This window comes from Coffea arabica, chromosome 3e (assembly GCF_036785885.1).
Source record: "Coffea arabica cultivar ET-39 chromosome 3e, Coffea Arabica ET-39 HiFi, whole genome shotgun sequence".
NCBI classification, from domain to species: Eukaryota; Viridiplantae; Streptophyta; class Magnoliopsida; order Gentianales; family Rubiaceae; genus Coffea; species Coffea arabica.
In genome coordinates, this window is record NC_092315.1 from 20,575,508 (window position 1) to 20,586,493 (window position 10,986).

At 37.5% G+C, this 10,986-nt stretch overlaps 1 long non-coding RNA gene across 2 annotated transcripts; it reads right to left on the reverse strand.

Moving 5' to 3' along the window:
• Positions 1-4,508: 4,508 nt before the first annotated feature.
• On the reverse strand, positions 4,509-9,073 carry LOC140038234 (uncharacterized). Of its 2 annotated transcripts, XR_011842046.1 has the most exons (5): positions 8,650-9,073; positions 7,697-7,885; positions 5,148-7,262; positions 4,953-5,031; positions 4,509-4,860 (listed from the first exon to the last, which is right to left on the reverse strand). It is a non-coding gene; the product is annotated as an uncharacterized lncRNA (long non-coding RNA). The 2 variants fall into 2 exon arrangements; XR_011842045.1 differs by having other exon boundaries at positions 5,148-7,885.
• Positions 9,074-10,986: the final 1,913 nt, after the last annotated feature.

Consider the following 10,986-nt stretch of genomic DNA (forward strand, 5'->3'; position numbering starts at 1 on the left):
ATGACTACAACAGTACTTTTAGATAGCAAAGGCAAGCTAGCCAACAATAGTAGCAGCAATATTGTGGATTAGTGATAGAGATTATCATCAGAACAAGAAAGTATGCACCATTTCCTCGATGAATGGCCTTCCAAGGATAACAAAGTTTCATGTTGGCTTGATAACAATGATCATCATGATGATCATACGCTATCAAAAATCCATCTTTCAATTTCCACGCCAAATGCTTCTTCACATTATGTCTTCTTCATGACCCGAAATGGTACATCGTGAAATAATTGAACTTACCATGCTAGCTAGCTACAGTTTCTTTAATTAGTACTACTAATTAGTAAGTATTAATTTTGAAGTACTGATTACTACACTAGCAAGTAATAGTAGTATCAGTAGTACTATCTATTTCTTGATGACCAAATTCTTTTTTGACCCCCTCCCATTTGCACTTTGGTTTTGCAAAAAAATGAGGTCTGGATAGTGGATTTTTTATTCAAAAGGCCAAAAATGTGCTTAAAATGGTGGTGCGGTTGGTGAATTCTCTGTTCTACCTTTTTGTACATGGATATGTAGTTGAGGTCTGATAATTGTTATTTTTTCAATTTACAACTTCGTAATGAACTTTTATTCTGAAGAAATAGAGGTGTCATAAGTCTAGTATTACTAGTTTTCTCTATTCTACATCTCGCCTCCTTCTTTTAAACATGTAAATTTTTCTTGGGTATTGCATGTTTGGATGTTTGATTTAGGTCTATAAGCATATGGGTTTTTGCCACATGTTTTTATGTCTTGTTCGCAGGTGGACTTAAAAATCGCTGCTTTTTCTCACAATTACCTGCAGACACTAGCTCACTCTAGAAGAGTTTTTGGTCATTATAGCCAACTAGTGATTTTGGAGGAGTCAAGTCCTAGATTTGGAGAATAGGGATAAAATAGGTCCATTACATTTGAAGTTAACACAATAACTAATTAGCCAAATTTACTCTTAGACAGCACGTGGTGGGTCCACGGCTGATTCCAATTAGAATTGGCTAGAAAAGACATCAGAGGACCAAAATTAATCGCTTTTTCTGTGTGAGGCACTAAAATCACTTATTTTTATTTTGAGGGGGCTAAATTTTAACATCTGTAATATTTGAGGAATGATTTATGCAATTTTTCCAAAGAAAAAATGCACGAAATGAATTAAGCATTGAAAGAATTTCTCTCTCTATTAGAACTCCTTCTTACTCTAGTACTGAGACTTTTCCCCCTAGGTGGGAGAATGCAACTTTCAAAATTTTTTCAAAAAAAAAATATCTTCAAAATTTCAATTTTTTTTAAAAAATTATCAATTGTCTAGATCCCATGTATATTTTAGTATCTAGAATGCTTATTTCCAATTATGGGTAGAATCTTGAAGATTGAGACTCTGTTTGATAACCCAATTCAGCACTTAAACTTTATTAATTCATATCTTAACATATTCAAACCATTTGATAACAAAAAATTGAACATCTGAATTAATTAAGTAGTACTAAATTTCCTAGGCAAAACTTGTTCCCAAAATTAAGTGATAAGCTATTCACTTATCACTGAATATGATATGCACTCAAATGTATTAGATTTAATACTTAACAATTCAATAATTTAAAGGATTCAAACTTCATATTTCAGATTTCAAACTTCAATTTTATCAAATGCACCCTGAGTTTGATTTCTCTATTACGACCATTCTATTCACCAGTTGACACCTTAATATCAACATTGATTGTTCCAAGACACTTGCTTTCAAGATTGGTATCTCAACATCAACATTGCTTTCATTTTCAATTGAGACTAATGATTTCACAAACACATGGAGAATGAGGTGGCAATCTAGCTAGACAGAAATAATCCTATCGCAAGGCAAGTAGCAAATGTATTTACCAAACACATAGGTTCAACCATTACGAAATTTACAAAACACGGTACATTTATTACTTTCATTATTAATACAATGAGTTAAATCTACAGAGCCTGCATTTACTGACTATAACTGATTTGATCACTCGGATGAATGCTATTGCCTAAGAAGAAGAAATTGAAAGACCCTTGTCCATAAATGCTGCTCAATTGCAAAAGGTTGATAATCAGGTATACTTGACATACAAAACCAGATTCATTGACAATTATTTATAATTGCTAATATCTATCTATCTCACATGAACAAACATGTATTTGTTCCACCACATAACTCAGGCTATTCAGGACAAGAAACTGCTTTGTTACATAAAAAAAAATGCCCACGTGAAAAAGTAATGAAAGTAATAATTCATAATATAGTCACAAGTTACACCACTGAAGAGCTTGCAATACCATTTTTTACCTTTCAATTCTTTTACTTTTTTCCCTTCCAATTATTTCTTATTTTATTTTCAAGAAAACATCGCAAGACGAATTTGTGACATGATTAATGATTATTAATTGGAATTTGTAACACATGGCATCATACAAAAAGATCGAAATTAGTTTTTAATTTTTTTTTAACAAATGATAATATTTTATAAATATTAACACTTGATAGTACAAGAGCTAATTGCAAAAAGGGGTAACTACCCCCATATCTTTTCTAGCTAAACCAAATAGCCATGTTGGGAATGAACCTTCCTACTCTATATTTCTAATTGACTTGACTGCCAATTCAGCCATTGCATGGCTGCAACCATTAGTAGTTCTGGGCACAAAAGAGAAATTGCAACCGTCAAAGCTCTTCTTCAGGATATCAATGTCTTCCAGGATTGTTTGTAGTGTGCAATCCTGAACATTGTTCGTATTGATAAGGCTCACAACATTTTTACAGTCAGATTGGACTTCAATGTTTGTCCATCCTACACCTTGAGCCATTTCCAGCGCACCTCTGATTGCTAGTGTTTCCTCAGTGGCTGCTTCCCCTCTCCTTCTCTCAGTGATTCCCTTAGCTTTCACTATCTCCCCACGCCAATTCCTCGTGATAATCCCCAATCCTGTTTGACCATTTGAGCTGAAATTGCTGCATCTGTATTGATCCTCAGTATTTCTTCCTTAGGTGGCTCCCACCGTTGCTGAATCTGTCCTTCCATTTCCAGAGGTGCATTTGCTCGTGTGTCTGACTCATTAGCTGCATCATACTCGATCCATTCCTGTTGAGCTTTGTCTACTATCATCTTTGCATCCACATGCTCGGTCTGGAATGTCATTTTGTTTCTAGCTTTCCAAAGTTGCCATCAGATGTTAATCGTGAGCCTGATTCTATCCACCCCTTGTGTTTCCCTTGCTGCTTGCATCAGGGCATCCCACCATCTCCACATATTACCTTGCAAATTAGCTAGCCCCTCCCACCTCATAGGGGCCAACTTCCATACCACTTGTGCTTTTGGGCAAAAAAAGAAAATGTGCTCAATGGTTTCAGCTCCCTCCCCACAACATTGACATATAGTGCTCCCCTTTCCAAATCTCTTGTAAAGTGCTTCGCTAGTGGCCAGTCCATTCTACAAACATCTCCATAAAAAATGTTTCAGTTTCATCTTTATGTTAAGACTCCACAATTTTTTCCATACCGTATGCTTTCTTACTTCCCAGCTAGTTTCTGAGTCAGGTGCTAGCCTACGGTTCATGCTGTCTCTTTCTCCCTTTGCAACAACATATCCTGTCTTAACTGTGTATACCCCAGATTTGCTATATTTCCAAAACAATCTTTCCTTTCTATCATATAAACTAAGAGGGATGTTAGCTATATGTTCCACATCATCTGCTTTAAACTATTGGTGCAGGGATTCTGTCTTCCACCTTCCACCCTCTATTAGTTCATTTATGTATTCAATCTGGCAATTTGTTGGTTTTGCAATTGAAACTCTTCCATTCTCCGTGTCAGGTATCCACCTATCTTGCCAAATCTTCACTGACCTTCCATCTCCCAGTCTCTTCCATAGTCCCATTCTCTCGAAATTAGTTTTTGACACCTTTCAAAGTTTCACCCATAAACCCAATTACAATCCCAAGATAAAGTTTTCTGTTAAGAAGATGGAAGAGAGAAGAAAGAAAAAATAGAAAAAGAAGTAAACGAGAGAAAAGAGGGGAAACAAAAAAGAAAAAGAAAAGTCAAAATAATAGAAGGGTAATTTTGTCATATTGGGGTTTGAGTGATAAAAATTAAATGTCAAGAGGTAAAGTGAGAAATGAGGTATAATTTAAGGGAATTGATTGTAATTAACCCTTAAAAAATTATCGATAAATTTTCTCCTTTTCCCCCATTTTCCAAATTAATTTCCACTAAGGATGTAATCGAATTGAGTTGAACTTGAATATCACCATACTCAAACTTGACTTGACATGTAGAAAGGATACTCGAGTTCGAGTTCAATGTATTGCTCACAGAACTCAAGGTCGACTCACATGGAGTTCGAGTCAATGCAAGTCTTATTGAGTTCAAGTAATGCTCGAACTCGATCCTGTGGCCTGCTATAATTTCTTGTTCAAACCTACAAAAATGTCCCTGGCATCCAGTTTAGCAACAATGAAGCCAAGTAGAATTAACGTATATACTATAATAGAAACAGAAATGGGATGTGATGGGCACAATTATACACTTAAGAAGCTAAAACTACTGCCAGGTTGCCCAATTAACCAAGTTCAAGTATAGAACAACAGCAATGGGCAAATCACTATTAAAAGTTCACTAGGTTTCAAACAAGCTCACTAGTCCAACTACTAGTTGACTAACCAAATACAACCAGTCTAGAACAAGTTCAATGAGTAGTCACAATCCAAATTTACAAATCAAACAGAGGAAAATGCACGCAATAAGTCAGAAACAAAGTTCTCCATTCTCCAACAATCCAAACCATCCATTTGCACCATGAGCAAGTCCTAATGCCAAAGACAAAATAATATCAATTTTTAATCATTCAAAGTAGGACCAAATTAAATTAATAAATAAATACAATTACAGTAATAATGACCTGATCTTTAATTCTTGAATCACATTTGAATTGGCAATCAAATCTATGGAAGCTCAATTTCCTTCATTGTCCTCATTTGCTGCGTACACCAAAGCAACATACATATATGATATATATAACTTAAAAAATATGAAATCTAGAAATGAAGTAGTCAACTTATCAACAAATGGTAAAAATTAGCCATCTAAAACTCACCTTTGTCTTCTTTTTGATCCCATACATATTTATACACCAATCTCCAGCGCACAACAACACTTGGACCGTTTCTGGAGCTAGTGCAGCTCGATATGAATCAATCACTCTAGTTTCGACACTAAACGTGGTCTAGTTATCAGAATAGCCAAGATATCGCAGGCCATCTTAGATAAAATCAGGTATGTGATACTGTTGACTTTCCACCACTCTAAGTAGTCACATGAATTGGGATCTGAGCCAATTGGATGACAAGGTTTATCCAGATAATCTAACAATTTGGATTTGTGGAGGGCCGACGTCTGTACTTCCACAATATATTTAGTAAAATCATCCCAACTTGAAGACTTTTGCTGCCTTGAACCCTAGCCATTAGATGCACCACCTTGGGACTCAATTATACCGGCACTAGAACTATTAGTTGCAGCAACATATTCCTCATACACGTCAAAGAGTGCTTTCCAGACCTTGGTGAGGTATTCTTCTAACTCAAAAGGTGAATAAACCTTGGGGACGGAAAACTCTATAAGGCATATTTTTGCCTTAGATCCAAAATGGCACCAATTTCCATCAATAAGTTGCATTCATCCCAATATTTGTCGAATTTGGCCTTCATTTTCTAAATCATTGCCTAGAAGAAATCATGTTCATCAAAAAACTCTTGAATCCAAGAGTCTTTTCACCTTGACAACCTCTTGGAGGAATAAGTTGCTTGTGGGATAGTCACTATAAGAGATTACATGTGTGGCTGTCCAGAACAACTCTAGAATAATGCACACTTTCTCTACTTTTTTCCAATCTTCTGTAGATGAACAACAATCATAACTCGGTTCTCTGTCTTGAAAATGTGGAAAGACCTCCTTGAACTTGATAGCACAGTTTAGCATTTCATAGGTCGAGTTCCACCCAGTCCTACAGTTATGGATTAAAACCTTCAACTATATCTGCAATTACATAACTGTCTCGCCAAATACTAACATCCTTCTATCAGATCGATTGATGAAATCAACACTTTTTCTAATATTTTTAGTTATATCGACAATCTCACTTAGGTTGTCTTGAACGATCAAATTCACTATATGAGCACAACAACGAATATGGAATAATCTACCTCTACAAACTAGCTTTCTTGACCTTGAGAAGTCATCTCTGAAATGCCTTGCAGTTACATCATTGGCAGTTGTATGATCCATAGAGATTGCATAAATCTTGTTTTCAATCCTCTAGTCCTTGACACATTTAAAAATTGCAGTCGAGATTTGAATTCCTCTTCTTGGTGGAAGTATGTGGACAAAGCTAAGAACTCATTTTTCCAGCTTCCAATTTTGATTAATCTAGTGGCTAGTGAGCACCATGTACTCGATCTTCTAGTATTTAGACTTTCACATATCTGCTGTGAAGCTCATTTTGCCAACACATATCAAGTGGTTCTTCAACTTCTTTTTCTCCAACTCGTAAACTTGGACACAATTATTCTTTCCTGGAACTCATGAGATCTTAATCCACTCAGGCATTGCTTGTTTCATCATTAGGTTGAATCCCTTTTCCTCTAAAATGTTGAAGGGATGCTCATGCATCAGAATCCAGTGGGCAACTATTTCCAACATTTTTTCCATGTCCACTTTACCCAAATGCAAGGGTGGAACTGCTTGTAAATTAGAATTAGAAGGCTGAAAATTTAACTTTGCTTGTTGCTCTTCTCTAATCTTTGCTTTTCTAGTTAGGCAAGAGCTCCGATGCCTCCACTTACTCGTGGTTTGTTTAGTTTTGTCTCGAGATAATTTCTTGTTGCAATGTGAGGAAATGACATAATAATGATCATTTTCGTCGAATTCCTTGTAGTCGTCCTAGGCCTCAAATGTCTTGGTTCTTTTGGGAATGCGAAATTCATCATCTCCTTCAATTAGGTCATTGATTATGAATTATTTTCAGCTCTCCTATCTCCCACAAATGCTCCCTCGTCACTCAAAGCATCTGTCTCAGCTCCCACAGCTCCCTCATTCTCAGTACTCACAAAAATTGGGTTATCTAGTTGTAGTGGACTGGCAGAATCAGTAGCTTGCAAACAAACACGTGGGATGGATAATACATCAAGTGGACTGATTCCGATACCTATGGCTGTGATAGCAATGAAGGAAATTCAATGAATGCTCACTTAACTGTTGAATGGAGCCATATAGGTTTTAGTTTCTAGTTTTAATTATATGGAGCATCATTGTCATTCTAGTTTTAGTTTCTAGCTTTAACTAGTTTTAGTTTCTAGTTTTAACTTTTAACTGTATATTAGAAAGACAACATTTTGACTATATATTAGTAAGATATTTAGTGTAGTTCAGTTTTAGTTTCATTGCTGCTATTTTAAATGCTCTACACCAGGGAAGAAGAAGAAATAAAAAAGGAAAAAAATGGAAATTTGCCTCATTGGTTATAAACACTTAGACCAATACTTCTCTTGGTTGAAAAGTAAAACTAATACAAGACGCATTTCTCAATTGATGTAAGCACTAATGGAGACATAAGACTTCAAAAATAGTGGTTTAAGGTTAACTTACCTCCTCTTGCAGCTGTGGTACCTAATATTGAAATGCTTGTCGAAGGAGTCGAGGTATTTTCCATTTTTTTTTCGATTGGTATTCACACCTTCCTCAAGCTATATGGATTCCTGCAACACAAGTTCCTATCCACAATCCAAATGCCTTATGCAACTTTATTTGACTACCTCTGTTCCTCCTTGCAGTTTCCTACAACATTATCCATCAATATAAAAACTCTTAATAACTAATATCTAGATTCTAGAAGCAGTAACTAAGAGTCTAAGACCAACATTATTTGACTTACATGCTTTCCATAATACATGCTCATTTTGACCTCTTCAAATTTCAATAATTTTCATCTTATCCCTGTAACTTCTTTAGAAGTCTCATTTTTGTATAATACACTTCGACATTATTTATGTACACACTGTAGATTTATGACAAATTATATTATTGAATCAAACTAAATGGTAATGACTTTCAATGATACAAAATAGAGATGACACTAAACTAAAATTTGATGAGTTAAAAAGTGCTAGGGTGCTAGTTTGCTCTAGTCTAGATTTTAGTTGCTTGGTTGTTAAACTCCCAAAATGGTACTGTATCAATAACATTTTGTCATTTTTAATATATTTACGTATGGGGATGTGTATGCAATTGATTTCATTGGTTTAAATGTCATACCAAATCTCTCACAACATTCTTTTGCCTATGCAAGAAAAGTTTTAGAACTTTATGCATATTCCGTTTACATCTCACATCGATCTGTAACTAATTCTTTCATTAATTTTTCAAATTTTTGTCAAATATTTGAAGCAAACAAATGTTTTACCCAAAAAAGCCAATAACATCCCCCAAATTCTAATACCCATTTTCAATTAAATTGCACAAACTATAATACAAGCCACATCAATAGAAATCTTTCCCTTATCAATAGCATTTTTGGTTAATTTTGACGAGATTGTATATACCTCAGACTTCATTTTTCAGCTAATGTTCTCACAGTTTGAGGCTCTGTTCTTCGCTTCTTCATCGACAGATGACAAACCACCTAAAATTCCAACTCCAGCCGCAAGTTCTTCACGCTACTTCATAGCAAGCTCCGATAGTAAGCTCTCAAACCAACTCCGGTAGTAAACTTTCGCATCGAGTTTAGCTTTGTCCCCCTCTCTCTCTCTCTCTCTCTCTATAACTAGTAGGTTCTGAGAATGGAGAGGAATTGGGGATTTTGATTCAATCAGGCATGGAGAATGGATAATATTGTAGTTCTTGGAAGCCCTAATTGGAGATGGAGATTAGAGAATTGGAAATAGAGAATTGATTCAATTGAATAGAGAATTGGAATTTGCAATCACCCCACGAATGACCTATGCTTGATTTGGGAATTTCATTTTTCATGACAATTTTTGGAGCGAAAATACTTTACTGCCTTTCAAAAAAAATTTCATACAAAAAGTAATATTTCGTAAATTCAACTACTTTTGTGGGCATAAAGGTAATTTCATAATAATATAATATAAAAAAATAAAAAAATTAATAAGACTCAACGAACCTTTGAGTCTTATTATTAGACACTCGAACTAGACTTTACTCAAGCGATTGAGCTGTTCGAATTCGACTCGAACTTTGAGTCTGTTTGGAAGACCTGTTTTTTACCAAGTTTTTATTATACTAGTTTTTTAAAAACTTGTGCTACAGGAACCCCAAAAATTTATCAAAATTTTTAACCTATACACTTAAAATATCCAAAATACAAAAAAAAAAATAAATTCCCTTCCCCTTTTCTTCTTCTTCTTCTCCCACCACCACCTTCGTCGCTGGCTCCGACGTCGGTTTCTGGTGCCTGTGCCAGTGCCGGTTTTCTTTTTTTTTTTCCCCTTTTTTTCCCTCTCCCCCTCTTCCTCCCCTGCCATCCTCCCCTCTTGTCTTTTTTTTTTTCTCTCAGCGTCTTCCCCATTTCCTCCTACCTCTCTATGAAAAAAAAAGAAAGAAAAGAAAGATGGGGAGATGCGGGAAAGGGAACAGGGGAGGTAGGGGGTGGCGGGGCAGAGGTAGTGGCGGGCAAAGGGGGTGGCGGGGGGAAGGGGTGGCGGGGCAGAGGGATAAGGTGCAGAGGGGGGTGGCGGGGGGAGGGGAGGAGAAGGGGAAAGGGAGGAGAGGGGTGGCGGGAGGTGGCATTGGTGGAGTTGCTGCTGGGGGTGGCGGAGGTAACGGGGAAGGGGGAGGGGAAGAAGAAAAGGAAAAAAAAGTTTTTCACCTTACAAAAATTTCTACAAAATTTTTCACCTTACAAAAACTTCTACAAAATTTTTTCAAAAACTTCTACAGTGCACTACAGTAAAGTTTGAGACAAACTCCTAAAAAACTAGGGCCTGTTTGGAATGTGAGTTTTTGAATGTTTGTATAAAATTTTACTGTAGATCACTGTAGAAGTTGTAAAAAAACTTTTGTGAGATGAAAAACTTTTTTTTTCTTTCTTTCATTTTCTTTTCTTTTTTCTTTTTTTTTCTTTCTTTCTTTTTTCTTTTCCTTCCTTCCCCTTCCCCTTCCTTCCCCTGCGATTCCCCTTCCTTCCCCTGCGACTCCTCTTCTCTCTCCCGCGCCACCACCCTCTGCCTGCCACCCCTTTTCCTCCCCTCTCCCCCGCCACCCCTCCCCCTCCCCCTCCCTCTCCCGTCACCCTTCTACCACTTTCCCTTTCTTTCCCCGCCACTCCTCTTCTCCTTCCCCGCCACCTCCTCTACCCGTCACCCCTTCTCCTCCCTTCTCCCCTGCCGCCCCTCTTCTCCCTCTGCCCCGCCACCCCCTCTGCCGGCCACCCCTTTTTCTCCCCCATCCCTGTCGCCCTCAGCAGCCACATGCTAAAGTAATGGAAGCCATGGATTTTTTTTTTTTAGTTTTTGCCCATCACCCCTTCTCCTCCCCTCTCCCCCGTCACCCTCCCCCTTCCTTAGTTGCGATCTGGTAGCGCAACCAGATCGCAGCCCTCCTCCCCCTCCCCCTCCCCCTCCACTTTTACGATCTGGTCGCGGGACCAAATCTGGTCGCGGGAGGGGGTGGGAGAGGGGAAGAGGGGAGGGGAAGACGAGAGAAGGAGAGGGGGTGAGGGAGAGGGAGAGAAAAAAAAAAAAAGAGGAAAGCAGTGCCGGAATTGTTGACCTGCGCCGGGAGCGGTGGTGGAAGCGGTGGCTAGTGCCGGAGGACATGGTGGGTTGGGTGAGGGAGGGAAAAGAAGAAAAGTTGAAGGAAATTTTTTGTGTATTAGATGGGTGTGTAGGTTAAAAATTTTGATAAGTTTTTTGGGGTTT